Source organism: Dipodomys merriami, unplaced genomic scaffold (genome assembly GCF_024711535.1).
Source record: "Dipodomys merriami isolate MVZ:Mamm:240054 unplaced genomic scaffold, mDipMer1.0.p SCAF_69, whole genome shotgun sequence".
Taxonomy (NCBI): domain Eukaryota; kingdom Metazoa; phylum Chordata; class Mammalia; order Rodentia; family Heteromyidae; genus Dipodomys; species Dipodomys merriami.
In genome coordinates, this window is record NW_027206279.1 from 3,918,010 (window position 1) to 3,924,787 (window position 6,778).

A 6,778-nucleotide genomic window follows, 5' to 3' on the forward strand; every position below is an offset into this window, starting at 1 on the left:
GATAGAAAGCATCTAATGAGTCAAGATTTGGGACGTGGTCCCATAGTCTGCTCTGTATTTGAAAGGGAAGATAGGAGACAGATAGACATTTCCATAGCTAATTTTTGATAAACATTCTGTAGGAAATGAGCTTGGTGCTCTGATAGAGAGCTGTGAACATGGTGGTATCGATCAGTAAGAAAAGTTTTCATAAAAGCCTGAGATGGGAGAGGGAAGGAGAGGGAGAGAGAGGAAGGGAGTGGGGGAGGGAGGGAGGGAGGGAAGGGAAGGAGGAAGGAGGGAGGGAGGAAAGGAAGGGAGGGAGGAAGGAGGGAGGGAGGAAAGGAAGGAGGGAGGGAGGAAGGGAGAAAAGGAAGGGAGGGAGAAAAGGAAGGGAGGGAGGAAGGAGGGAGGGAGGAAAGGGAGGGAGGGAGGAAGGAGGGAGGGAGGAAAGGGAGGGAGGAAAGGGAGGGAGGAAAGGGAGGGAGGGAGGAAGGAGGGATGGAGGGAAAGAAGGGAGGGAAGGAGGCCTGGGAAACATGTGATCTCTTCAGATCTGAGATTCCAGCGAGAGGTGATGCTCAATGTCTGAACTAGATCAGACGTATGAACTTGAGGGGTAGAGAGGCTGGCTTGAAAACGAACTAAAGGAGGAGATGGGAAGTTAAGTGAGGCACTTTTGTAGCTCTGGAGTTGTAGGGTCCCTGTGACTTTCCGTGGCCCCTTTGGTGAATGGAATGGAACAAACCAGAACCCGAGGCCAGTTCCGGTCACCCTCACGCTGAAAGGCTGCTGCGCTGCTCAGCTGAGCTCACAGACGCCATCCTGGATCCTCCTCCCACCGGAGAATCACGGTCTGAGCCAGCAAGTCTCTCTGGTCCTCCCCGCGGGTCACAGTTCAAAGTGGAATGGTAAGGGCATTCGCTGGCTGGGAGGGAGGGCGCAGGGGAGGTGGTCACCAAGCCGGCTGGGTGGTAGGAAACTGGCTTCGTAGCCAGGTAGTTTAGCATTGGGTCACCAGTTCATGCAAGATAAATATATGGCTCCTAATAAAAACAGGCATCCAGACAGGGAGGATGTGCTTCTAACAACGGACAAGCCTCACCGCTGGGTCTGGCAGCCTTCAGAGCTGTTGCCCTGGGCCCTCTCCTCTACAGCCCAGAGACAATAAAACGAGGGATTCGGGGATGTGTTTTTGCAGCTATGATGATCTCCTATCTCCTGCGTAAATGTCCGCAGGCACTGGGAGGGCTTTCAGGTTTTTTTTTTTCCTGTTAGAATGGGATAAATTATGAGTAAATAAATTTCCAGGAAGATAATACGGCCTGGGCCAAGTGGCCCCTTCAGCCAGACAGGACCAGAACTGCTGGCAGTGTGTCCAGAAGGTGTTCTAGGCAGAGCACCTCAGCAAGCCACAACCGTCAGATCCCACGGACCCTCCTGGCAACAGCGGGACACAGGCGATATTCCTGCACTGCCTGAGCCCAGAGACCCAATGCAGACAGTGCCTTCTGCTCTTTGGGTTTGCTGCAGGGGTGGAGAAAGTCCACAACAGGAGCCAGACCAGACTCTGACTGTACCCAGGTGACCGGCACAGAGGGCATCCCGCGGGCCGCTCATCCACAGGTCAGGGCGGACGTACTCAAGCCCACGCTCCCGCCACCTCATGTCTGCTGGTTTCTTTTTTAGAAATTATTAACATGTAGGAAGAGTGTGAGGAAGCTCTGCCTTTATTTCTGAATGTGTGTGTGTATCTGTATGTGTGTGTCTATGGACATGTGTGTCAGCGGAGACGAGACTAAGGAGCTCGCCTCTGTCATCCCTAGCAAGCCTCCAGACAGACTCGGGCAGAAATGTACCGAACGTTTTTGGCTTGGGCCCCCTGCGGTGGTGAAAACATTATTTTTCATGAACCTTCCAGAAAGTGACGGGTAGTGTGACCCTGGATGCGTTGGGAGATGCAGCTTCTCAAGCCTGGCCATCTGTGCTCCGCGCTTCTAGGCAGGATGACTCCGGCATTCCCCCCCAGCGGCAGATGGCAATGGGGGCTCCGGACCCATGTCCCACTAGCTCAGGCCTGGCTCTGTCAGGTACTAAGATGAATGTGTGTTATCCTCACCAACCATCCTTGCCACTGCCGTCGCCGCCGCTGCACCAACCATCCTTGCCGCCGCCGCCGCCGTACCAACCATCCTTGCCGCTGCTGCCGCCAAGGACTGAGGAGAGCAAGGAGAGGCTGTGATGGTTCACTCAACTGACAGATGACACTGACTTGTACTTTTGAGATTCGCCCCGAGGACTGCCAAGATGGGGCAAGGCGGCTTCATCCCCTTTCCCTGGAGCCCAGGAAATCACTCATCCAATCACCAAGCGTGCACCGTCAGGTACTGAACGGACACAGGACACACAGCTGAGAACATGGACACTGGCCACAGTGACTCTGGGTTCTCTACCTCTTAGTATTTCTCCATGGCTGCCACATTGGATCCACACAAGAGTTGAGACATAAGCTTGCAGGAAGGAACTGGACCTTCTGTCCAGCTGTGCAAGTCAGTGAAAGACACTTCAATGAGGATTTCATCACTCCGAGGCCCTCCCTTCACCCCCCGCCCTCTCCCCAGAGCTGGCTCCTGTCTGGTCAGCCTCGCAGTAAGCCGCCCACCTAACTTTGCTTCTCCTTTTCTGCAAGCACACACGCGTGCAGCGATGGTGACATAGTCTGGAGGAACTTGCTTCATGAAGGTGGAGTGCTGAGCAAGGACGTGAGCTGCGGACGCACTTTGATTTCGCCTCCAGGCTGCTATGGTCAAGCCACACAAGGACCCGCACTGGTAGATGCAACTCCCTGGACATCACTCAGCAACCCCCGCCAGCCCACACAGAGCCCCGTGCCTCTTTTGTCGGTAGAATAGATTTGATTCCACTCCTGGGCATTTACCCAAAAGCTTACAGACCAGCAGTAAAGACATCAGCACAACCATTCTCACTGTAGCACTATTCACCACAGCCAGGGTGTGGGACCATCCCAGATACTCCGCAGTGGACGAATGAATCAAGAAAATATGGTGTATATGCACAAGGGAGTTTTACTCACCCACTAGAAAGAATGATACTGTACCATTTGTAAAGAAACGGAAAGACTTGGGAAAAATCTTGTGAAGTCAAGCCCAAAAAGACAAAAGATCCATGTTTTCCCTTCTATGTAGACGCCAGATTTAGCTTATAAATGCAAAAACATTAGGGGTGTGCAGGTGTCTCTAAATGTATTCGCTGAAATATGGTAGATTCCAGAGGGATCTCAAGTGGCGTCACTCCTTAGAAAGCCAAAATTAAACCTGAGCAAAATAAAACACCAGGAAGCAGGCACTCAAAGTGAGTGGGGTCAAGGGGAGAGAGGAAGATGAAGAGGGGAAAATGCAGGCAAGAATCCTACAAAACTAAGAACAGCGAGGGGAGGGGCGGGCCGGGGAGGGGTGGGTGGGAATGTTGACAGGGTGATGGACGCTGCTCAAGATATATAGTAGTCATAAACGGCTCCGGTAAATGGCAACCCCTTTGGATGGCTGCCCAAAGATCATTGTTAAACATGAACAGAAAGGATTGCTGGCAATAAAAATAAAAATCAAACGGAAAAAAAATAAAAATCAAACGGAAGAGGAAAAAGTAGAAAGGCTCCTGCATCTCCTTTCACCAGCGTTGGAAATTCAACAGTTCTCAGGGAGATCAGCCCAGTGCCTCTGCTTCGCAAACACGTCACGGGCGTAGAGAGACGGAGAGGAGCCCACAGCGCCGCACCTCTCACCGGCAGCACACACACACGGTGCACACGCGCAGGATGGCCATCCTCACAGACTGAGAGGAGGGGAGGGAGGCGGTCGGGTCTCGGTACCCTCCCCCTCCTCCTTTGATATGAGATTTATGAAAATGGCTATTACCTTCCGGCCTCCTCTCCTACCCCCTTCTCCCTCTCTCTTTCCCTCTCTCCCTCTGCACTCTACCCCCCTTCCTCTTTCCCACCCCCTCTGCTAAACTTCTGAGCACTGAACCATCTTCCATCCAACTTGATATCGTTATTTTGCACACTTTTATTTTCTCTTCTAAATCAAAATGTCCTCTAGGGGAAGAAGTATAAGCCGTTTTATTTATTTTTGGTACTGGGGGTTGAACCCAGGATGTTGCACTTGCTAGGAAAGCACTTTGCCACTGAGCTACATCCCAGCCCTGTAAACCACATTAATAACCCTCTTTAAAATAATGTCGGAGCTGGGCACCGGTGCCTCATGCCTGTCATCCTAGGTACTCAGGCAGCTGAGATCTGAGGACCATGGTTCAAAGCCAGCCCAGGCAGGAAAGTCCGTGAGACTCTTATCTCCAATAAACCACAAGAAAACCCGAAGTGGGGCTGTGGCTCAAGGTAGAGCGCTAGCCTTGATCTGAAGGGCTGAGGGACAGCGCCCAGGCCCAGAGTTCAAGCCCCACGACCGACAAAATAAAAATAAAATGATGACAGTATAAATAAAATTATCCACAGGTCGACCTCATGGCATGCTCCCTCTGCATGGCTGCGAACTTCTGCCCTGTGTGTTCCACCTGCTTCTCCTGCGATCCTCAGTCACCGCCAAGGTCCCAAGAGCTGGGGGCCCGCCCTCCACCCTAACGCCAGCCTGCTTGCTCTGGTGAGCCGTCAGGGCTCAGGTAAAAGGGCTTTGCCCGCCCCCCTCCCCGTGCCATCGTGAAACCGAGATTCCTTCACGATGTAGCTGAATTCCTTCCATCCATTCTGTCTTCACCTTCATAATGAGCAGTTTTCCATCACAGGCCTAACCCCATACTTCACGTTGCCCTCCCCCCCACACGCCGCGAGCAGCTGGGATTCTGCACATGCCCTGTTCCCTGACCCAAGTCAGGAAGACAGCAGGGAGAGACAGGTCATGCCGTCTCCGCGTGGCCAGGGCTTTACACGGGGCCAGGGAGAGAGGACTGGAGGCCTCCCGCCAACTCCCGCAGCACAGCGCGAACACTCAGGCAGGTGAAGTGTGACCTTATTCTTGTCTCCTCACTTTTCCACGGTTCCTGGCTGGGCCCCGAGTCTCTGGCCAGGGTGGCAGGGATGATCTGGTGAGAAAGACCCACAACCCTGGGAGCCCGGCTTGGCTCCTCCGGGCCAGCTGGGCCCCACGGCCTGTGAGCGGCCAGTGCGGACAGCCCAGCAGCCGAGGCTTTCAACGCCTTTCATCCGAGAAGCTGAGGAGAAGGACAGATGGCAAAACGGAGACTGACACGGGTGAAGGAAAAGACAAAAACAAACACACTGGATTTCTAGTGAAAACCCAGAGGAGACCAGAAGCGGCACAGGAAAACCAAAGCAAGGTGGAAGATCAGTCGCCGAGGATGTGTATGAGGCCGGAAGCGGCCCTGAGACAGAGCGCCAGCCTGTGCAGATGCCCCGCGCCGCAGCAGATGCACGCCTCCCCGAGCCCGGCTCTGCCTTGTTAAACCGTGAACACGCTTGGGGCTGGGAAGGTGGCTCAGGGGTAGAGAGCTTGCCTCACACGTGTGAAGCCCTGCATTCAATGCCTCAGTCTCACATACACAGAAAAAGCCGGAAGCGGCGCTGTGGCCAAATGGTAGAGCGCTCGCCTTGAGCTGAAGAGCTGAGGGACAGCGCCCACAGTTCAAGCCCCATGACTGACAAAATAAATAAATAATAACCCCACTTAAGAGTTACGCATGAAATACTCCGGAAGCTGCCCGCAGGGACGGTTCCCAGCCCGGCCTCCAAGAGCCAACGGGTCCATTCGTCCCGAACTTCCAAACTTCCGAGGACGAGGCCTCAGGGTGTGCATCAACGATTCTTAGATGTGCTCTGTGCACGTGCACGTCCCGACGCGGCCCATGGATGGACTGGTGGACAGTGACAAATGCCCAATGCCGCTTTCATCTCCCGTCCCCGGGCTTCGGTCCTGTGCGTGCACTCCCGCCCGGAGCTCCTGCCTGAGCGGGGCACTGCCTTCCCGGGGCTGCTGAATTACCATCAGGATGTACGCACACAGATGCGTGCGCACACACATATGTGCCATCCACTTAGGAAGTTGACTCGTCTCCTAAAATGTCAGAGCAGAAGTCCCCAGCAGAAGGACCACGTGATCACGGCCCTGGCGCCCCTCCCCACGGTGGCCATGTAGAGACTGTGCTTTGTCCCGGTATTGCTGCCGTGGTTAACCTGCGTGATAAGCATGCTCCACCCCAGCTCTTCTGACAGAGCAAAGTGGGATTCAGAACACAGGTATGTACAACATCGGGCCATTCATAACTTCCCAAGAAACACATGCTGAGTTAACGAATAGGCTACTCATGAATGCATGGCAAATCACCATCAACCAAAGCAAGAGTTGGCCAACTTCAGCCTCCGGCTAAACCCAACTCCCCGTCCCATTGTAAACAAAGGTGTACTGTTATTGTTTACATGCTGTCACTCTCAGAGTTGAATAACTGCGACAGATCTATGAACCAAAGGCCTAAGGTACTCATTGTCTGGAAAGAACTCTGTTCTAAACGGAAGATGCAGTAAACTCACTGGAGCACATGCTGCCAGGAGCAGCTTCTGTTGTGCCAGCCCTGGAGCTTGAACTCAGAGCCTGGGCACCGTCGCTGTGCTTTTGAGCTCAAGGCTAGAGCTCTTCCACTTGAGCCACAGCTCCACTTCTAGCTTTATTTTGGTTAATTGGAAATAAGCATCTCATGGGCTTTCCTACCAGGGCTGGCTTCAAACCACGATCCTCAGGTCTCAGCCTCCTGA